This window comes from Peromyscus californicus, unplaced genomic scaffold (genome assembly GCF_007827085.1).
Source record: "Peromyscus californicus insignis strain IS unplaced genomic scaffold, ASM782708v3 Scaffold_24__1_contigs__length_46423439, whole genome shotgun sequence".
Classification (NCBI taxonomy): Eukaryota; Metazoa; Chordata; class Mammalia; order Rodentia; family Cricetidae; genus Peromyscus; species Peromyscus californicus.
In genome coordinates this window covers 30,005,523-30,029,848 of record NW_026294535.1, presented here as the reverse complement: position 1 = coordinate 30,029,848, position 24,326 = coordinate 30,005,523, and positions in this window count along the sequence as shown.

Sequence of the window (24,326 nt, the reverse complement as noted above, 5' to 3'; positions counted from 1 at the left end):
AGTCATTGTAATGTAAGTGCTGTATCACTCATGTGATTTTTTTGACATTGCTATAGAAAAGCAATCATGAACCTTAAGATTCATGACAATTTTGGAATTAGGAGGGATTTTAAAGACTTTATGAGAAGCTAAGCAAGGAAAGCCTGAAATCCCATGTTAGATTTAAAGTTTCCTTTCTTTCTTTCTTTCTTTCTTTCTTTCTTTCTTTCTTTCTTTCTTTCTTTCTTTCTTTCTTTCTTTCTCTCTCTCTTTCTTTCTTTCTTTCTCTCTCTATTTCTCTCTCATTCTCTCTCTCTCTCTCTCTCTCTCTCTCTCTCTCTCTCTCTCTCTCTCTCTCTGTCTTTGTCTTTCTCTCTCTCTGTCTCTCTTTCCTTCTCTTTTCTTCTTCATTCCTTCCTTTGTTCCTCATTTCTTTTCTTTTCCTTATTAAAGGTAGAGGGTTTTTGAGATAAGCTCTCCCTGTGTAGCCCACACTGGCCATGAATGTGCAGCAATCTTTTTGCCTCCGTTCCAAAGTGTTGGTTTTATAGACCTTGTCCTATGGACTCATGTCTCAGACTATTGCACTTCAACTACGATGATGACATCATTGCACTGGTGATATAATCCCTAGGAATCACCTGTAATGTTGCTACAGGGACTCAGAAAAACACTGCTCTGACACAGCAAAGCCTTCAGAATGAATCTGTTTTCTTCCTTCTCTCCAAGAGGTTGCCAGCATCTTCAAGCCAATACAAAAGGATTGAAAGTAGATTATGTTCAACTTAAGGAAACTATGAAGGAGAGTAAATGGGAAGCGTTCTCTCATTGCTTGCTGTATATAATAAGTAGGCTTTGAAGCAGATCTTCTCTGGCTCTGGAACTCCCTGTCCTGATCAAGTCCTTACTCTGTTGGTAGCTGAGTTCATCATCCTAGAGCCCTCAGGCAATGATGTCATCACTCCTCTCACTTGGTAATTACTATTTTCCTCAGTACTTGCTCACCCTTTCTTAGGTCTCCTTTCTCCTCATAGATATTCTGATCTCTGCTAACAAACCAGTCTTAAGCTGTTTCTCATCACTTTGTAATAAAAAGGTGATAGACTTATCACTTATTCTAGAATTCCATGTATACCAAACATGCCCCACCCTGGAGAGTCCCCTTCCTGATTTCTGCTTCTGACATTCCTTACTGGAAGACATTGCCATTACAGCCCATTTTTTCAAAATATTTTTTAAACATTTTTGTGTTTGCATTGAACAGTGCATAAATTCTCTGATTTGTTACAGTACCACACCATCACTATGTATAAAAGATATATTTGTATTTTTAATTGTTTTGGCTGAGAATGTTAGTGTAAAAGAAAGCCCCACGACTGTATAGGAGGACTTCTGGCACCGGTGAAAAGATTAGTTTAATCGGGTATGACTTGAAACACTGGGTTGTATCCTAATACCCATCTTGTTCCATATCTAGAGATACGAAGAGCTGAAGATCTGTGTCAAACTAGTTGACCACATGTGCATTCTTTAGACATGGCCTGAAATACATTTTAAATATGTTAAAAGAATATAATCCCTACATAATATATTTTATAACTCACATAACATTTTATAATACAATATAGTTTTATCACTTGATTTTTATAAAGATATTCCAATGATTGTGTGCCAATGTGCTGACAAGGGGAAAATGCCTGTGGCTAATACTAAAGGGTTTGGGACCAGTTCCAAGTCTTCATATTTGTTCCCTATTACTCCTCTCCCCAAAGTGCACAACTTGGCTGACTGAGACATTTTTGAATAAGTTGATTCATAGCCAAAGGAAATGGAGTTAAGTTAAAATGTTCCTGTAGTTTTCGTTTAAATGTATTTTGGTAATTAAATTACATTTGTAATAGGCATGAAGAGAATTTGTAAATTTTAAAACGGTTCCCTTCCAAAGGGCAAGTAAAACTTAAAGATGATTGAATTTCCTTGCTTTCTCAAAAGAAGCAATGATTTTTGTTACAGCCCCCAGAACTTAGCACAACTGACACCATGTTAGAGGCACTGAGGCAACATTCTGACCTAAGAGCCCAGCATGTAGACCCCAGTACTTACCAAAACGATAACATAGACCTAATCTATCATAGTCCATAGTTCTAGGAAGGTCCCTAATGTACAAATCTTGATTTTGGTTTCTATAGCTCTACTTCATTGCTAACTGTCTTGCTTACTGGGGGTTTTAACCAGAATATGTTTTTTGTGCATGAAAGTCAAGAATAGTTAGGCTGAGGGCTAAAAGATTTGGGCAAGTTCCTGGTGTAGTCCACCAGTCAGAGGTAAAGACTTTGGATTAGCTTTAAGAGTCTGAGTGTTCTATGAAGGCATTACCTTCAATGTTGGGAATAAACCTATTAACAACACATATCTGATTCTCCTACTTCTGCTGGCTTATATTTCACAATGAAAGAATTCATTGAAAACTGTTTTTCTTTATCTCTTTTCCCGTTTTCTCAAATTTCCATAAAATAGTATATAACAAAAGTAAGCCAGTTATTGAATGAAATGAAAATGATTTTCAGAATACCAACTGAATATAATTAGTTATGCATGTCCAAGCTAATGGTGCTAATGGATGCATTGGACCAAACTGTAGCAAGATAGAGAATTTTGAAGATGCATGGGAAGGAAAATGATCCCCTCACTCTAAAGATTTTCAACTGGCTGAAGCCTCTGGCCAGTTGAAAATCAAGAACAGACTGAGAATATTGTATTTAGAAATGTGTGTGTGCATGTGTGTGTGTGTGCATGTAACAACAGTTAATGAACAAAGAGGTCATGAGTTTTAAAAAGAAAAAGGAAGGTTATATGGTAGGGCTTGGAGCGAGGAAGGGGAAGTGAGAAATGGTGTAATTATAATATCAAAAATAAAAGAAATAATAAAAATAATGACTGATGTGTTTTTCTAAATGGCCATACTGTCAAACTAAGGGACTAGAAGATAGGTAAATAGACTGCAAACATAAACGTAATAAAAATGGCCACTTTCCAGCTTCTTCCTCATACTTTCAGAGACAAAGGTCTAGAGACCTGGTGAGCTTTTCCTACCACCAGTAAACACCCTACTACATAGACACACACCTATGCATAGGTCCAACAAGTTCAAGGCTAGATCAAGAAATGTTTATCCCGCCGGGCTGTGGTGGCACATGCCTTTAATCCCAGCCCTCGGGAGGCAGAGCCAGGCGGATCTCTGTGAGTTTGAGGCCAGCCTGGGCTACAGAGTGAGTTCCAGGAAAGGCGCAAAGCTACACAGAGAAACCCTGTCTCGAAAAAAAACAACAACAAAAAAAAGTTTATCCCAAAGTTGTGGGCCTAAAAGCCTCCCTGTCTTTTTGTTCAAACTGACCAACCCTAAAAAAAAAAAAACCTCAATGGCTCTGAAAACCCTACCCCTCAAGGAGAGATGGGAGATGGTGCTTCAGCTCCAAGTACCTCCTCTGCTATATGCAGAGGGATTTTTATTTGTTTGTTTTGTTTTGTTTTTTGCCTGTGTATGCCTTGCTATGAAGGACAGCAAAATGCCATCTTCTAGATTTGACACAACCATCAGCTGATGACCCCCCAGTAAGTGGTTACTGACTCTGGACCTTCACAGGACAGGTAAGCAGTCAGTCATGTATGGAGGAGGAGTGATGGGACTGGACAACTTACTGCTGCTGAGCAACTGAATACGGACAGATTTTCTTCTTTCTCAAACTTGAGAGTTATGCACCCACTAATGAGGCCACTAGAGGCCAATGGATAAGCCAAAGCACATGGCCACTCAGTAGGACCCTGTTAAACTCAATGGTTATGGTGGCTTGAATAAGAAAGGCCCCCATAGGCTCATAGATTTGAATATTTGGTCACCAGGAAGTGGCACTCTTTGAAAGAGTTAAAAGTAACACCTTGTTGGAGGAAGTGTGTTACTAGGGTGGGTTCTGAGATGTCACAAAGTCCATTCCAAGCCCAGAGTTTCTCTTCTCGTCCTGCTGCCTGCAGATCCAGATGTAAAATGCTCAGCTCCTTCTCCAGCACCATGTCTGCCTATGTGCTGCCATGTTTCCTGCCATAATAATTGACTTCATCTTTGAAACCATAAGCAAGCCCCAATTAAATGCTTTCTTTTAAAAAAGTTGCCATGGTGATGGTGTCTCTTCACAGCAACACAGCAGTGTCTAAGACAGTAGTTTACAAAACAAAACAAAACAAAAATATACATATGAGAAAGAGATTTGTAGGGAACTGGGGATAGACAGGAATGGAGAAAGATAAGTGACAGTAGGGGGTGACCAACTAGTATTTATTAAAAACATGTGTGAAATTGTCTGTGAACAGATGTAATTAATAAAGAAAATTATGCAGAACCGGAAAACAGAGCCAAAATTAAATACAGAGGATTGAGCTTTGACTAGTGTATAGCTTCTGATTCTGAGCAGAAAAGAAAAAGAATGCCTGTCCTAAATCTGTTGTATAGCATATACAACAGTGTAGTACTAAATAACCTGATTTATTAAGCTATGTGGTAGAAATTAATAACACTATATTATGTCATTCTGTTGAAACACAAAAATTTTCATTAAGAACCATTAAAACATATTATACATTGTATTATACAAAGAGTGAAAATGGAAATCTGATCAAATTATGAACATCTCCAGAATGGTTTGAGGAAATACGTTTCATGATCTAATATCACTAACAAAGCACCCTTGATCAGTGGCACTTTCTATTTATTGACAGAATTTATCTGTTTATGTTATAGCCAGAAGACTAGAAGTGATGAATCAACTAATCTTTCATTTCACTGCTCATCAGATTTAATTGAAAAAGACGGCTTTGCTAAATCTTCACTTTAAGGATTTCATAAAAATCGATCATTAGGTTATCTTTCTAGTTTAATCATTTTCCAGAGGAAAAAGGACTTGAGTGCATAGGGAAAGGACCAAAGAAGTACAATATTGCTAACAGATAGTTTTCCAATGAATATATTCATAAAGTAAATATGCCATTCAAACTGAGTTCTAAGACTATGCTCTGACCTCTGAATGTAGTATAAAATGAAGGATATGTAGCCTGATATTAATATTGGTTGCTACATGTGCTAAGTAATTACTAAGGGCAAAGATACAACTTTACTTCTTGGATATGACAAAATGCATTTTTCAGAGGGTCTTATGCTTGCCAGAACTCATAACTTTGTGTGAATCAGTACTCATTCATTTATTAATTTTATTTATTAGAAATTAATAGAGATATAAAATTCTTGATGTTGATATTTTACTACAATGATTCAGTAGATTTTTTTAAAGGGTGCTTGAAAACATGCATTTACTGCATAATACAAATAATATAATCTGACAAGTGTTTTTTGGAATAGTGATTCCTTACATAACCCAGTCTTTGCTTGCTTCTCTTAGACTCCTAGGTAAAAACTGCATTTTCTTCTTGTTTGAATAGACTATACTGGGCTGGAGAGATGGCTCAGGTATTAAGGGCTAGACTCGCAACCAAAAATATAGAGTAGACTGGTAACTATGACTCATAAAGTTGCAGTGATTTGGCCAAAGGTATGGAGGTGTAATAATTCTGTGATTTTTGGTTCTCTTCTTTTTTGTTTGTTTGTTTTGTTGTTGTTGTTTTGAGACAGTTTTTCTGTGTAGCTTTGGAGCCTGTCCTGGAACTCACTCTGTAGACCAGGCTGGCCTTGGACTCACAGAGATCCGCCTGCCTCTGCCTCCCAAACGGCTTGTGCCACCACCACCTGACATTTGGTCCTCTTCTTAATTTAACCCCAGTTTGATTGTAAATTTGATCCATTGATTTTCTAAGAAAAAAAGTTCTATAAAGTAATAAGACATCCATAACTTTGAGCACTTAGTATATTCACACAAGTTTGATTAAAATCAGTTAAATATCTCAACATACTCTTTACTTAAGGTATGCAGCATCCCATTGTTAGATCTTTTCTACAGACAGCAAGACAAATGATAAAGTCAAATAACTTTCTTAGGATTATATACTGGCAAATGATGGTACTAATGGTCTGGACAATAACAATCTAATGCTAAAACTCATACATTCAGTCTTGGTTAAGATCCCTCCCACTGCCCAGATTAGCTCCAATATCAAGCTGACTCTTGAGTATCTGATCAAATTCATAAAATAGTCGCTTAATGTCTTCATCTCCAGAAACATCTTCACTCTGTTTCTTTCATATTTTTTCCTTTATTTTTGATATTATAATGCAATTATATCATTTTTCTCTTCCCTTTTCTCCTTTCAAAACTTCTCTGATCTCCCTACTGGCTTTCTTTCAAATTCATGGCCTCTTTTTTCAATGATGTTGTTACACACACACATACATATATGTATATACATACATACATACATACATACACACAATTTATATATATATTTACATATAAATAATTTTATATACAATTTATATATATTCATATACAAATACATTTATTTTATATATAAAATAATTTTATACAGTTATATAAAAGCTATATATAAATTATAAAAGTATAAATTCATATATATATATTCCTAAATATAACCTGTTCAGCCTATATAATGTTATTCATGTATGTTTTCAGGGCTGACCATTTGATATTGGATAACCAGCTGGTGTCCTTTCTCTGGGATGCATTATTCCTCCCACTCCCAGAATTGCTTTGTTGCCTGTAGTTCTTTCTATAGGGTTGAGGTCTAATGGGCCTTTTTCCATCTACTTTGGCATGTCGTTTGTTAGTGTCCTTTTTCAGCTCATGTTTAGAAAGTTGTGTTGGTGAGACTCTATGGGTGTGGCTTCTGACATTACTAGGAGACACACTATCATGGCAAGCTCCCTGATCCTCTGGCTCTTAAGATCTTCCCGGCCCCTCTTTTGTGACATTCCCAGAGCCTTCGGTGGAGGAGTGGTTTGTAGATATATCCATTGGGACTAGGCTCCACAACTCTGCATTTTGATTGATCATAGTTATCTGTAAAGTTCTTGATATGTTTTAGTGATGTATTACACTTTGGGAGGACAACATTCCATGACTACATTATCATTTCAAGGAAAGCAGCATTGAAAACATATTTTAATGAGATTCTCATGCATTTGGTATGAAAAACCAAGAGATAACAATATATCTGCAAAATTACTGGGAGAACCCCTCTTTTTTCATTCATTACCTGTAATGTGCACTTAAAATGTGCATCCTGCCCTAGTTCTAGAGAGATGGCTAAGTGATTTAGTGGCTGAATTGCTCTTCTGACGGGTATAGTTTTGATACTCAGCATTCACATTAAGGGGTTTATACTCCATTGCCAGTTAATCCAAATCCCTCTTCTGGCATCCATAGACACACACACACACACACACACACACACACACACACACACACACACAATTCTTCAAATATGTACCTTTCTATATAAATGCATTCTCCAGACTAGGTATTTTGTGAACTTCTTACAAATTCAAAAGCTGGAGTTCCTCCTCACAATTAGTAGTATTAGGAAACAGGAACACTTCTAAGAGTTGACGAGGTCATGAGGACTATGACCTGTGAATAGAGTATTATGATGAAAGAGGGCAACTAACTAGATAACCTTCATCTTTTACATGAGGTTAGGACCCCGAGAGACCAGAGTTGTATATGCAGGAGTTCACCATGAACTAAGCCCGTCAGTCCTTGGAGATCGAACTTCCGGGACTCCAGATTTGTGAGAAATAAATACCTTCTGCATATGAGCTATGCAGTTTATATTATGTTTGTTGTAACAGCCTGAGGAGACTAAGACAGCAAGAAGCTGTCTTTCTTCAATGTAGAGATTTCAAGGAATAAAAGTCACGCCTGAGATAGCTACTTTTTGACAGCTTTCGGACTAATAGTCCTTTTTATAAGTATTTACATGATAGAGGAGTGTGAAATTTAACATGTGTTTAAATAATTTTGTGTTTAAAGAAATGCTATAATGATGGAACATTGGAGGGAACAGGCTATAGAACACTGCTGTGGAAATTTGTTGGCTCTTTCAGCTGTTAACTCATCCAAACAAACACGTGAGTACAATAAACAAGTCCTATAAATATTTTGGTATTGTGTCCAACCTTTCCCCAAAGATGGTTTATTTTTCTCATTGGTACTTAGAATTCAGTAATCTTTTAGAGTAAGCAGGATAGCAAGAAATATGACACTCACTTTCACATTATATTTATGAATCATATGAGAACTCTTCCACCCCTAAACTGTACATTTCTACTTTTCCTCTAAATTTATACTAAATGTGTGATTGAATGTGTTAAAGATAGTATAGCAGGTATCTAAGTAGGTAAATATATATTCTGAACTTGCCCTCTAGTGGTTTTACTTGCAGAAAATATATTAATTGCTTCCTTATAAGCATTTACTGAGTAAAATGTGTCATATCAAACACAATGCCATTTTAAAGGATTTGTTTTATTTTATGCTTATGAGAGTTTTGTTTTCATGTATGTATATATAGCACATGCATGCCTGGCACCTGATGAGTTCAAAAGAGGGGATTCTGTCCTGGGGAATTGGAGTTAGGGATGGTTGTGAATTACCATGTGTGTGCTGGACATCAAAACCCTGTTCCTCTGCAAAAGCCACAAGTGCTTTTAATCACTGAGCAATCCCTACAGCCCTGACAATATTTTCAAAGACTCAGTGCTTTATAAATAACAAATATGCTATAAATAACTCTTTGGTTATTGAATAAATTTTGGACACATATGTGACCAAAGTAGTTTTATTCTGGAAGTGTTTTTTTTTTAACATACATTAACTCATTTAATAACAGTAGAATCTGATGCTCAAAGAAATTAAACATCTTACTCAGGATTGTACTCTAAAATGCTTCCAAACACTAAATCCAAATAAAGAGCTAAGTAGCTAAAAACTATCCATTTTGACTTCGTAATGGAATAATAGATATATTTACTGTGCATCGTGGGAGGAGGGAAGTGATGTACAACAGTTACACCTGCAGTCTTCCCTCAGGAAGCAAACATGGGAGAATGTCCCAATATATAGGAAAACCTGAGCTACCAGTTCCAGGCCAGAGTGGAGTACACTGTGAGAACTTATCCCTAAAATGAATGGTTGGATGGATGAATGAATTAATGAATAATGAATTATAAGAAACTAAGCAACAAACCTAAGTTGAAACCCAAAGCTAAAATTTACACAAAAATGTAGTGATGTATTGTGTCCCCCAATATACTGTGCCCCCCAATAAAATTTACCTGAGGATCAGAGGAAAAAGTCAGCCACTATATAGAAGTCAGGTAATGGTAGCACATACCTTTAATCCTATCACTTGGGAGGCAGGGATCTGTCTGGATCTCTGTGAGTTCAAGGCCAAACTGGAAACAGAGCCAAGCATGGTGACACATGCCTTAAATCCCAGCACTAACCATAGAGGTCTGGAGGTCTGTACAAACAGACGGGAAGTGACAGGGCTGGGCAAGAAGAGGAAGTAATGTAGCTGGGCTGAGAGAGCCAATGAGAGAACAGAACAGAAAGGCATATAGGTGTGGGTAGACAGGAAGTAGCTCTCTTTGGAGACTGAGGAGTTGGTGAGGTGAGGTTAGCTGTGGCTTTTCCTATTTCCCTGATCCCTCAGGCTTTAGCCCCAATTTCTGGCTCCCTGTTTTATTTATTTAATAAGATTGTCTAGTAATTTGTCTACATAAAAATAAGAGCAAATTTATTAAATAAAATATTAGCCATTAATATGTAAATGATAGATATAAATTATATTATTTAGTTTAGAGGAGCACTTCACAACCAATGGGTCGTGACCACTTTTGCAAACCTCTCTCTCCAAAAATGGTCACATTACTACTCATAACAGTAGTAAAATTAGAGTTGTGAAATACCATTGAAAATAATTTTATGGTTGGTTGTAGCAGACTTTTTCTTTTAGTCCACCAACCAGCTCCCAAATCAAGACATGGAGACAAAATATTAGTTTTGAATGCTCGGCCTAACTTAGGCTTGTTTCTGGCTGGTTCTTTTAACTTAAATTAACCTGTTTCTCTTATCTACCTTTTGTATCTGGGCATTTTTAACTTTCTTCCTTCTGTATATCTTACTTTCACTGTTTCTCTATCTGGCTGGCTAGAAGCTGCCTGGCCCTGGCCCTGGGCATTTCCCTTATTGTCTCCTCCTCCTTTTCTTGTTTCTCTTTCTCCAGCCTAGATTCCTCTTCTCTTTATTCTTTCTGCTGAAAAGCCCCACCTATCCCTATTGGCCAGCCATTCAATTCAGCTCCTTATTAGACCCATCAGGTGCCTTAGGCAGGTAAGGTGAAACAAATGCAACACGTCTTTACATCACTAAACAAATGCAGCATAGACCAAAGTAGCACACCTTTACACAGTTAAAGTAGTACTTTGCTGCATAAACAAATGTAACACATCTTTGCCTAGTTAAAATAATATTCCACAACAGTTGGGAATTCATCACAACATGAGGAACTGTATTAAAGGGTCTCAGAATTAGGAAGGGTGAGAACTACTGGCTTAGAGAAAGGAAACTCCATGTGTAGAACAGAACTTCAGAAGCCAACTATTCAAGCCTATTGTATGCCATTAGCTTGTGGAGCTGAATGTAACAAAGTCATCATAGACAAAGGTGAAGAAACGAACAGAGGAATCCGTTGAATAAAAGTGCTAATGGATTTCCATAGGGACTGTGAAAACACATCTGCATTCCGACACACACTGACTACACATTTAGTTCATCAGCCAGGGTCTCCAAGTGTTCTGATCATTTCTTTTTCTGGAGGGTAAATGACTTTATTTCAACATTCTCTTAATTGTTGTGTCATGGAAATACAAATCTAGTGTCATTTAAAAATATACAGTATCTTTCACTTCACTGTAGTAACTAGTCCGTTGTTGGTTCTGGAATGGTTGATGAGAAACCTGTGTGATGTGGGATGGTCTTTCTGTATGCTGTAAATATGTGTTGCTACCATTAGTTAATAAAGAAGCTGCCTTGGCCTATGGCAAGACAGGTTATAGCCAGGTGGGAAATCCAACAAAGACACAGGGAGAAGAAAGGCAGAGACCAGGGGAGATGCTGTGAGCCACCAGGGGAGCAAGATGTAATGGAACACAGGTAAAGCCATGAGACATGTGGTGATACATAGATTAATAGAAATTAGCTAATTTAAGATAAAAGAGTTAGCAATAAGCCTGAGCCATAGACCAAACAGTTTGTAATTAATATTAGCCTCGGTGTGTTTATTTGGGACTGAGCAGCTACGGGACACAGGAAAACTTCTGGCTACACCGGTAAGTCTGAGGACTATGGAGGTAATCTTTCTCTTTGGTTGTGTTTAAAGTCTCATTGTTCTCAAAATGCTGCATTAGATTAAAAGCTATAGATTTTCAATGTATCTTGTTCGGTATTTTCCATGCTTTTAAATACTAATCTTCACCATGATCTTCAGGGCTTGGGAGATCTCCCCTCTTTCTTCTGTGTATTCCTTTCCCTCAAGCTGTCCCACTATCAGTATCTGGAATTCCCATCCTGTAAATAGTGAAGAGTGTTTCATATTTCACTCTCCATCTCTCTTTATTATTTTCTATAAAAATCTCTTTATAATGTGTTTTTGATCATATTTTTTTTTCCGAATCTATACTAACTGAAAGGCACTACTCATTAATTTTTTTTCTACTGGTGTCATAAAATATGACCTCTTTATTTTTAATAATACCCACATATCTGGTAGAATTTATCAATGCATGCACCTGAGCCTGATTTGGAAGGCTATTAGTGGCTATATACTCTTAATAGATATTGGTTTATGGAGGTCATCCATTTCTCCCTGTTTGAATTTTGTCAACGTCCTCTCTTTAATAACTTTGTAACACATCATCAATAGCGCACATGCTCTCTAGAGTTTGAAGGGTTAAGTATATTCACATTATTTTCCAGTGGCTTCGCAGTTGCAATTTAAATTTCTCTCCCCGATTACTGGCTCTAGCTCAGCTCTCTCTGGACATGGGTAGCGGTGCCCATCTGTTTCTGTCTCTAGTCTGTAGAGCAGCTGTTTGTTCTGTGATTTCAACTCCCTAACTAACTTAAGAGAGTTTGTTTTTCAGTTTGTTTTCCTATTCTTGTTGTCATGAGGATATGTAATCTCCTTACGTGCTGGAGTGGGAGCTGGGACTCTAGTTTGTGCTATTCATCTAATTCCTCATCTAACATCTAACACCTTACTGCCTTGTCTTCTGTACCACTGTACTCTCCTGGGTTTCTCCTCTCAACCACCACTCTTTGAGAAACTTCCCCCAATCCGACTCCTAATGTCACCTGTCCCAAAGCTCCATCCATCGCTGACTGTCTCCTTGCACATGTCTTACGCTCTCACGGGTGGACTCATACAGTAACTGATTGTTACTGTAACTCTGTGTTGTTATCACACCAAAGATGGATATTTTTCTCCCTATTGATCTACCCACGTGCATGTCAAATAGGTATTTATAAACTATCTCAGATTTAGGTTAAATTTGTACTTTGGATTCTAATGCTTGTCCTAATCCCTCATCTCTCCTAGTCTATCTAAGCTGAGCTGGTTTTATCTTATCCTGACTATATGACTCCAAAACTACCTAGCTGATTACTGGCATGGTTGATGGTTCTTTTCCCTCTCCTCCCCTTAAATGAGTTTTATTAGACAATCTAACCCAGGTATTCACATCTGCTGTTTCTTGGACTTCTTGTTCTGCACTTTCCCTGTTGATTGTCACATTCTCAATATTAGGTCTTGATCTAAGTGAGACCATGTCATATATATTTTTCCTGACTGACCAGTCTAAAATAGCCTTGCTAAAGAGGACACATATTGTATCTAGAGAGCCAAGAGTAGGAGGTTTTTCATGAGATACTTATGAGATGAGAAAAAAATGTTCTTAGAGAAAAAAAAATGTCTGTCCCATTTTTATATGTTTACATTAACTTCTGTTTGTCATGTGTACACTCACTGCACAACATTTAAAACAAAATCAATAAATTACCTTTATTTAACAAAATATATATGTGTGTGTGTATATATATATATATGCATAAAGGTTATGTATTTTTCTAATTTCACCGATATATAAGTGTATAAGTAGGAGTTTCTTTTTGTGTTTTTTTGTTCATTTGTTTTTCTTTGTGGAAATTAAAAAGTGCTTACAGAATCTAAGCATCACTTTTCTGCTGTCACCAATATTGTCTTCATATTCTATTCTATGAACTGGAAGAAGACGGCAATGAACAAAGCAAGGAAAACCTGCTTTCCTGGAAGTCAGGAAGAGGGAATGGAGACGCTGGAACATAGTTTTCTAGAAGCCAAATAAACCCAGCGTGCCAGTGGTCAACTGGATCCGGACCCATATGGTGACCTGAATACGAGTTTTGACGTGTTGTTTATCTGCACTAGAAATGCATGTGCCTCTCCTACATATTGTGCTTTTGAAATTAGAACTTTGAGACCGTAAAATAAAAACTATGTCTATCTCATAGTTAGCTTCATGAAGTTTAGCGTAACGATGGCTGTAAAGATCTTAACTATAATAGTAATTGACACTGGAAAATGACGCACGTTATGTGTTGTTATTGAACTATGTATATATCTAAAATAATTTTTAATTTTTTTAACCTCTAGGGATGAAGACTACATGACAAATTACTAACAGTGCATTTTGTTTTGTGAGTTCATTTCTTCAGATAAGCAACTAAAAGACTTTCATATATTATCCTGATTTTTAATTTTCTTAGAGAAAGTGAGAATTCTAATGTTTAAAACTTGAACTTATTTTGCCAGGTGGTGGTGGCTCACACCTTTAATCCCTATATTCCAGAGGCAGAGGGATCTTTGTGAGTTTGAGGCCAGCCTGGTCTGCAGAGTGAGTTCCAGGACTACACAAAGAAACCCTTTCTTGGAAAGAAGAAAATGTTGAATTTATTTGAACATTTTTGTTTAGTGGTGGCTGTTCATTATCCACGCTTTATAATACTTTTGCACGATATTTATAATTTTCATCAGAGAAAAGACCAGAAGCCTTTTTCCTAAGTAGGTCCACATAGCTCAATTTCTAACTGTATGATGCATAAACTACTATTTGTAGGCTGCTGCTTCATAGAAAATGAATTCAATCTTTGCAGAGGTTTCACACTCAATAAGCTTGGGAGCCATTCTCAAATATTACCAGTTTTTCTAGACAGTCATTACAGTGCCCTTTAATACATCTTTCTGTCAATGAGAGAGCATATTAACATTGACTTATTTATAAAGAGGATTCTGAAAAGTAGAGGACCTAAGGACAGATTATCCTGGAGTTTTCCAGTGAATATTGATTTTGTTACACTAAACACAACTACAAAGTTAAGTTTAGCTGTATGTGTGTGAAACAGTTAAATTGTGAGTTAGGTGGGATTGTACAGTGTATTGTTAGGCATAGACATCTCTCAGTGCAAGGAACTGTTTTGCATGGTTGTTTATTATGAATAGATTGTAAGAACTCAGACATTCCTCTCACAATCACTTCCTAGAATGAATTTTGACATAGAGCCATAAAAGCCTTATGGCAAAACACAGACATTTACAGCTTCTGTGTAATCCTATTTCTTTCTTGAAGGACAATGGCTCCTCCCAATGGACAGAGAGACAATTGGTGAAAGATCAAGTTAATTTGTACAACCCTTGTAAAAATGGCTTTTGCTAATAGGATCATTCAGAAATCCTAGATGATTCCTTTAGGATATTTAGATTGTGCTCTGTATTAATTATCTAAAGAAACAAAATTTGTATCTCCTTTGAGAACAACTGTAATAGACCCATTAATTAAAAAGAAAACACATCTTTTGTTGTTGTTTGGCCAATTTTGAATGTGGCAAAATTGAGATGTTTAGAAAAATCAAGTTCTTGAAAACTGGCCAGTACATTTAGTAACAAAAACAAAATTCCACAAATCATGGCAAAAATAAACCACAAAGCATTTCTTTTCTGATTTTGAGCTCAGTGGATATTAGCAATCCCAGGAATCTTTGTAGCTAAGAAAGATAAGACAAGATATGTCACTTGGAGGCTTTGTCACACAAATAAGCAATTGTTACAGACTTGGGGACTTCATTAGCTTTGTTTGGGAAACTCATTAAATCACAGTTATTTTTTCCAACATCTGCTAGTCCCATCTATACTCTGCCAAGGAGTTTTAAGTAGAAATTTAAAAAATTGAGAAAGATACCTAAAAAAATAACGAAATAAAACCAAAACAACACAACAACAAAAAATATTTTGAATGTTATTCATTTTCCTTTAGGCCATCATCAATTTCTTTATTTTTAATAGAATTCATATCTTTTAAATAATGTAATGAGTTTCACTAAGGATAGATTTGGGCTTGTTCTTAGGTTCTTTTGTTGTCTTGGTACATTTATTTTCCTCGATTTTCATAAAAAAAACTTTTCTAAATCTTATATTCTACATTGAAATACACTAATATAAAATATTTTTATTTAGGATTTATATCTGAAAATAATTATCTTACAAGAAGGTTTTACATTTGTGCCTTCAAAATATTTTACTTCTAATATATAAGCTGAAGAACCAAAGCACCCCCATTTCAAGAAAGCCCTTCACCCCAGCTTGAAACAGGCCTGAGTTTCAAAATTCTCAGAGCTGCTGACATAGGTCCCAGGATAAAGTCAGGATGTTTGAAGAGCCATCTGGTAGCAACTGATTAACCATAGAATGCCCCAATGCCAGAAATGGTCAAAGTACAAAGTCAGGATGTTTGAAGGACTATCTGGTAACAATTGATTAACCACAGAATACCCCAATGCCGGAGGTAGTCTATAAAGTTTGACAAACAACCGGTTAAAACTACAAAGTAAGATAACACAGAAATTCTGGATAGCCCCTAAAACTTGAGTCAATCAGAACTGTACCCGTACTAGCGCCCCTAACTGATGTAACCTTGTGGTTTTTGCCTTTAAAAACTGAGCTTGCAGAGGGGCGGGCACCTCCTCCAGCCTCTACTGTGTTGGATGGCTTGACAAGGCCCTGCCTTCAATAAACTTTGCTTTTGCATTTAGGTGAGTTTGTGTCTCTGGTGGTCTCTTGGGGGGTCTTGCTCCCAGGGCACAACATAAGCATCCTAGTTCCCATAACAGGATATCCAGGAAGAGTCCCAGTGAGAACCCAGCATCCATGTTATGGTAGAAATCAGAGGTCTGGAACCAGACCAGACCAGACCAGTGACTCTTTGCAACTAACACTTACAAGCAAAAATACATAGACAAAGAGGTATACTGTGTGACTCACTGTGTCACACTGCAGCTTCCATGATGAGTCTTTTAATTTTTTTTTCCCCTTAAATTTTATTTTATTTTTGGGACGGGTTGCAGGAATAGAGGGCGGATATGAATGAATGGCATCAAGATGCATGATGTGAAAGATGTTATGCCCAGATCGCCAGGACCCCCAAAAGACCACCACAGAGACCGAATCCCGAATGTAAAAGCAAAGAGCCTTCATTACAAAATCCAGGGCTCCATCTGTCTGTCCCACAAAGCAGTGAGAGCAGAGAGCCCTGAGCTCAGGTGGGGCAGAGTTTTATAATGGCAGAGGTTGGGGTGAGGGGATTTCCAGGGTCCAGGACCCAGATTGGCTGACAATTGTCTAGGTATCTGTAAAACAAAAACGGATGTGTGCTAGACTCAGGGACATCTGGCCACCTTATCTAATGATTGGAATGTTTAGGATGTTAGATACTTCCCCATCCCTGGGTGGATCCCTGGGTGGCGTTAGCTTAAGGCTTTTCCTGGAACTGAGTGTTGTCTGCCAGTAAGCCTGACACAGAAGCTATGTCTTGGCCCCTAAGCGTGTCATGGCAGCTGTGTGGTCAAGCTGTTTTGGGGCCCCTCCACAAAAGACGCATTGAATAAATCAAAAAGAAAATTTAAAAAAATAAGTTCTAGTTCCTATCTCCTCCACCTCAGCCTCTGTCTAGCTTATTTAAGCGGCTGCTCCTTGCTGGGCTCCAATTTAGAGTTGCTCTCTCATGACTTGTTTTAGGTTTATATTAAAAACACTGAAATAGCCGGGTGGAAGTGGTACATGCCTTTAATCCCAGCACTGGGGAGGCAGAGCCAGGTGGATCTCTGCGAGTTTAGGGTCAGCCTTGTCTACAGAGCGAGATCCAGGACAGACACCAAAACTACACAGAGAAATCCTTTCTCAAAACAACCAAAAAAAAAAGAAAAAGAAAAGCAAAAACAATAACAAAAACACTGAAATAATACCACTGTTAGAATATTTTTCTTTTCAGTAACCACCTTAAATCTGTTTTATTTGAAGGACATTAAATAAATGTTTTAGCAAGACCAGCCATTTCATAATCAAAAGTCTTGGACAGTGATAGTCACAATTATTATACTGTGTGACATCAGGTGTAATTTATTTTCCTATTCAGCAACTCTGTTTTCAAGTTATCACAGTGAATTCTCCTCGATGTGAGGGGAAACGAACTTTACATAGACAAAAAAAAAGTTTGAAGCAGCCAAGATATATATATATATATATATATATATATATATATATATATATATATAGTTGATCATTCTTAATTGACAATTTCCCTTTTGTGAATTTTCTTCTGTCTTAAAACGTATTAGTTGGTTAAACGGCATGCTGCTCATGGCTGGCCGCTGCCCGCAGCGGCCATACCAGTGGAGGAGAGTGCTGGTCGGAAGAATCACAGGCCATGGTTACCTTTTTAGAGCTTTATTGGGGCAGGGGAAGAGAGAGAGGGAGAGAGAGGACAGACGGAAGGAAGGAGTGGAAAGGAAAGAGAGAGACGCACAGAGGGCCCACCTGCTTTTTAGGCTGGGACGCTGTTGCAGGCTGATGACGTAATTAAGGGCAGAATCCTTACGTTAGTTAACCCAGATAGGACACTCAAGATTTCACATTCATATTCAAGCAGTGAAAAAGTTATTCTTTTTACATTTTTTGAAATTAAAATATAATTTACACGATTTTGTTTGTCCCTCCCCTCAAGCCCTTCCATGTAAGCCCCTTTTTCTTTAACAGTTGTAAGACTTATATTATATATATAATATAATAATCATACATTATCATATAGAATATATAATATTAACGTCATATATTAATATAAATATAAATGTACAATATATAAATATTATATTATATATTATATAAATATATTATATATAAGTCTTATATATAATTATATGTGTATATATATATATAAAATGTCAATATCTAAAAGCAACTTTTCAGTTCATATAATGTTACTCGTATGTATATAATTTCAGTTCCAACCACTCGGTATTGGATAACTGTTACGTCTCCAACAACAGGACAAATGGCTACGGTGCCTATTTAACATATCAAAGCAGACCTGCCCTGCATCCTGCACCTCCTGCCTGTTACAGGGCCCTCCTGGTTGGCATACCCCACCCCCTACCTTCAACTTCTCCAGCCCAGGAGCTGGGCTGCGCTTTCCTTCGCAGTCCAGTCATTTTGATTACCCCTCCTTTGGGCCCTTCTGTCTGCTGTACCTGGTGCCCTTCCCCCCCCTCTTCCTTCCCCTCCTACCTGTTCCCACATGGCTCAGGGACAGGGCCACTCTGGACTCTCCCAGATATCTCTGCCTCTGGCTATGACTCCCTCTTTTCTACAGTAAACTTTGTCCTCCACTATACCGAGAAACAGTCATGTCCTCTCTCTTTCTTTCTCTCTCTCTCTCTTTCCTTTCTCTCTCTCTCTCTCTCTCTCTCTCTCTCTCTCTCTCTCTCTCTCTCTCCATTTAATAACCAATATCATGGAGATTCCCTGGGAAAGCCTTTTTTTCCCCCTGCTTTCAGAAATCTAAGTTTCCAGTGGTTTTTGTTTGTTTGTTTGTTTTGTGTGTGTGTGTGTTTTGTTTGTTTGTTTGTTTGTTTTGTCTAGGATTGGGACCTCATGAGGGTTTTCTCTTCCACATGAGGATGGCTGTTGGTGCTGTCCTTATTCGGGTCTTCTTTAAGCAGTATATTGGTTTTATGTCAACTTGACACAAGCTAGACTCATCAGAAAGGAAGGAGCCTCAGTTGAGGAAATGCCTCCATGAGACCCAGCTGTAAGGTATTTTCTTATTTAGTAATTAATGGGGGAGGGCCCAGCACATGGTGGCTGATGCAATCTCTGGACCAGGTTCTATAAGAAAGCAGGCTGAGCAAGCTTGGGGAAGCAAGCCAGTGAGCAGCTCCTCTCCATGGCCTCTGCATCAGATCCTTCCTCCAGGATCTTGCCCTGTTTGAGTTCTTATCCTTGACTTCCTTTAGTGATAAACAGCAATGCTGAAGAAGTGTAAGCCAAATAAACCCTTTCCTCCCCAACTTGCCTTTTGGTCATGGTGATTCATGGCAGCAATAGAAACCCTAACTAAGACAGGCAGCCATGTTGTGGAGGTTTCATTGAGGTTTCCCAGAGCTACAGTCTCACAGATGAATCTTGTTCTGGTTCTTATAATCTTTTTGCCCCTCTCCCCAATGTTTCCTGAGACTTAGGTGCAGGAGTTATGTTGTAGACAGCACAGTTGGGGCTGGGCATAACGAAGTCACTTGTTCTCTGTAATTTGATCCATTGTAGCTTCTGTCATGGTCTAACTCTGTTGCAAAGAGAAGAGTCTCTGTTGAGGGGTGAGTGTAAGGATAAATATTTAGAATGTAATTAGGAACTGTGATGGTTTAGCAAAGCGGCAGTTGTAGATTTTCCTCCAACCACACTAGCCCAGGATAGTCAGCTAGGATTCAAGTACCAGGCATGATGTCATTCTTGTTGAGTGGGCCTTGAGTCTAATGAGGGAGCTGCTGGTTATTGTCAGATAAGAATGTCACTATTTCTTTCACCTTTACTGTTATTATGCCATGCTGATCAGGCTTGTATTTCATCAGCTTTTAGCTAAGTGGGACTACTGGTTGCTTTCTTTACCTTGGAAGTTTCCATGGTCCCTTCTAGTACCCAAAACTCAGTCCTGAGGGGAGGAACTTCCAGGTCAGATCCAGCTCAGATGTTCTAGGTCTTCTGTCCAAAGCATATGGTGTTTTCAGCAATATGTACTCACCTTCAACCCCAGGGAGACACCCAATGGCAACAGCAATAGTTGTTGGGTACTTCTCATGACTTGTATTGGGGATTTTGTTAGATAGTCTATGGTTCTTGAGTAGAGTATTGCCAACCCTGGTGGGAAATTTTTTAACTAATTATTAAAGTAACCTTTTAAACTAAATATGTATATGTCTACACATAGACAATTTATTCTTCTTTTATTTTTGAAATTGTCATTAAATTACAACATTTCTCCCTTCCTTGTCTTTTCTCCAACCCCTCCCATGTACCCTTCCCCATTCTTCAAATCCATGACCTTTATATTCATCGATTGTTATTGCATTCACATTTATATTTCTTTTTTATTTTTTTATTTTTTTTAATTTTTTGGTTTTTTAAGATAGGGTTTCTCTGTGTAGCTTTGCACCTTTCCTGGAACTCACTCTATAGTCCAGGCTGGCCTCGAACTCACAGAGATCTGCCTGTCTCTGCCTCCCCAGTGCTGGGATTAAAGGCATGCACCACCACGGCCTGGCTACATTTATATTTCTATATAGATAAATATTCCTATATACATTATATTCCTGAACATAACCTGTTGAATCCATATGATGTTACTTGTATATATGCTTTCTGGGATGACACATAAACTTTTATGTATATACATAGATATATGTAGTATATGTAAGTTTAGGTAAGTAGATAATAACATGACTCCTGATGACATTTCCATACACCCTTACTGTTGCTTCCTCTTATTTCACCCTCCTCTTCCCCTCTCCTTCTGCGTTGACCTCCCCTGCCCCTCCAGTCACTCACTCTCCCCATTCTGACCCCTTGAAATTACTTTTACCCAGGCAGTGAGAATTTTGAGTTGCCTAATGCACAGATTCCAAAGAAGTCGGGATAAAACTTTGTTCTGCCATCCTTCCACTCACATTCCTCAACTGAATGCTCTTTTTCATACTTGATAGTACATCATGACATCCCCAGTCCTGCAATTTTTCTTGGCAACTCTGATATTTAAAATGTCTTCCAACTCTAGTGCTGTGGAAGGCCTGGTGTCTGTCTTCAATTAGGCTGAGATATGGCTTATGAGAAAATAATTGTTGAATAATTTTATTCAAGCAGGCAGTAAGATCAGATATTCCTAATTTCAGTACTAATTTATTAATAATATATACTTTTGAAAATGACTTGAAACAGAAATATGAATAAAAGAAGCTCGTCTATTTGCCTAACATAATATTGTGTCGAGAAGCTTCCAAGAATCTAACCCTTTATTTCATCTTTGCTCCACGAAGAGATGTCAATACATGCCAGTTCAGTGTTTACAGTGACTTTACAGACCATAACAGCCATGCGTAAAAGGAGCAAAGTGTAAATGAATCTGCCAAAAGAAAAATCTCTGTGAAATCAAAATAAGTTCTTACTGTTTCTGGGACAGGTTCATAATCCAAAATGTTTGAGGAAAACAAGTTTTGATCCTCACTGAAACTCAAATAAGTCAAAGATTGTGAAAAATACCAAATTGTAGAGGAAAAAGAGAAGAGCTAAGGTCGATCAAGAGTGTTGGGTGCTAATGAGTAGCCTGAATTAGAAAACTCAATAATGTGTCGAATGAGTGGAGAAACTGAAGAGTAGGGTAGGTAGTAAGTGGAGCACCAATCTAGGACATGGTGTGGAGGCTTTTTTTTTTTTAAGTTTCTGATATGTTATCATCACTTTGTAAAATACAGTCCTTAGAGCAATGCCTATTACATCTATAAGAAATAAATTAGTTTTATATTTCTTCAGGTCATAGTTCCTGGATTCAGAGCAACACAAAGTTTATATCCATACCTAAAACCCAAGTGACTGTTTACTAATTACTTGACATTTATTTCAAAAGATCCTTTACAAATAGTACACACCCCCTCCCACATATAAATATATTTATATTTATATCTATATTTATATTTATATTTATATTTATATGTGGGAGGGGGTGTGTACTATTTGTACACACCAAATATAAATAATTATTTATTATTATATTTGACCCAAATATAAATAATTATTAATCTCAGATTTCTTCTTCTTTTTCATGAGTAATTGTCCAAAAGTGGGTGCTTTTCAAGCATATATAGGATTGAAATTTTTTTAAAAATTTGGATGAATTTTATTGAGAAGAGTAAATATTTTATTTCAACGTAAGAGAAATGAGCTCAAGGTGGCAATTAAAAGTTAACATTTGTTGTATTTTATTTTATTTGTTTGACTTTAATTAATTCATAAAGATTTATATTATTAACTTAAAAACACATTGAATAGAGGCCATATCTTAGGACAAGCTGTGTTTCATTGTGACTCATTATCAGAAAGACCATCTGGAGACACAAAAAGAAAAATCTATTCCCTAAACTTTAGTGAAAGGATGATTATCCACTCCATGGGAAGAGAGAGTTGGGAGTCCTTTGTAAATGTGTACTTTGAAGATTGAGTGACTGTCTAGCCCACTAAAGAGCAGCAACAACACTCCAACACTCAGGGCATGGTAAAGTTAAATGAATTTCAATTACTAAAAGCAAACACATAAACATCTGTAATTCTAATGGCTATAATAAATCTTAGCAGTTGACGAAAGAGAAAAAAAGTTCTAGCTGGCTTGATAATTGGATCAATTTTTCACTTATGGGCTGTCAATTACTTGACATTTTAATGCATGCCAAATACAGCTAAAAGTATTTTAATTAGAATAACACTGCAAAAAGTAACCCTCCAGCTTTAATTGTGATTCCGATGTGCAAAATGTGCATCTGAATATCTATTTACTGAGCAGGAGTTAATTAAAAGCATAGTTTTACATTGAATATGCACTGGGAAGAGAGAGGAGAAAAATAATTAGGAATTAGGAATTTGTGAGAGTCCATTCTTGGGCTGAGCAAGCTTATGAGAGACATCCAACAAATTTCCTTATCATTTTGGATAGTACCAAATTTAAACCAATTCAATACTCTTCACATAGATGTGAGGAATGCAGCTGTCTCTTGGTTTCAAATTCTTTTTTTCTATGATAATAAGTTACATTTATAAGATGAATTGTTACTTTTAAGGTGTCATGATGTTGTAGCAATATTTTATTTGGCTTATAAACTGGCCGGCTATCTTAAGACAAATCTTGTATCTCATCTGAGTTCTAAACTAGTTCAGCACTAGTAACCCACAGCCAAAGGAAAAGGACACAAATACACTTGATCTTAGTTCAAGGCAGAGAAGTGGTTAACGGCATCTTCTATCCTTCGTCTCCCCTTTTGATTTTTAGCCTGGCATCCAAAGGACTGGGTTTCATTATGGCATTTTCTTTGGTCCTTCTCGACCATTCATTACTCTATAGCCCTCTCCTCCCTATTGGTCCTTTTTCCTCACAATAGCCAGACTTATGCGTTCATTCCCCGTGTACTGTTACCCACGTCACCCCCTCTTTACCATCTCCTTTTTTCTTTCTCATGCTCCCCCTTTTAGTGTTGCAGCCTTTTAAACTTCCTACGAAGCCAGTATGGAGGACCGAATACATAAAGAGCAGTACAATCGCAATCGGGACTATTTTCTTCCTGGTTGGATGCAGAAAACAGGCTATGAACTGCTTTACTTAACCTCCATCTTTTAGAAAATTAATGAAACTGGAAGAATTTCCCTTCCCAAGATTTGAAGAACAGGGTGGTCTAAATGACATGCTGATAATTCATCCTCTTAGCCAAGTCTCAATAGAGAATGGAAAAATACAACTTGAACCCCAATGGAACACCAACCAAAGAGCAGACAGAGCTACAGCCACGTTCAGCTGTCGCTCCCTGGAACCGACTAGAAAATAAAAGACTCACTCCAAATATTTGCTGTCTAGAACCATTTCTAGGTTAGTTGCATGCAGTCAACATGATGAGTTACTGTCACCATGAAGACTTCTCATCCCAGCCCAGCCAGGCGGTGGTGGCGCACGCCTTTAAGGCCGGCACTGTGGAGGCAGAGCGTAGAGGATATCTGTGAGTTCGAGGCCAGCCTGGTCTAGAGAGCCAGATCCAGGACAGGCACCAAAACTACACAGAGAAATCCTCATTCCATGATAAGAGAATGACGCTCGGTGAACGCTGCCTTGAGGAACTGTGAGAGAGACTCCAGGAAAAAAGGCAGAGGACCTTTTA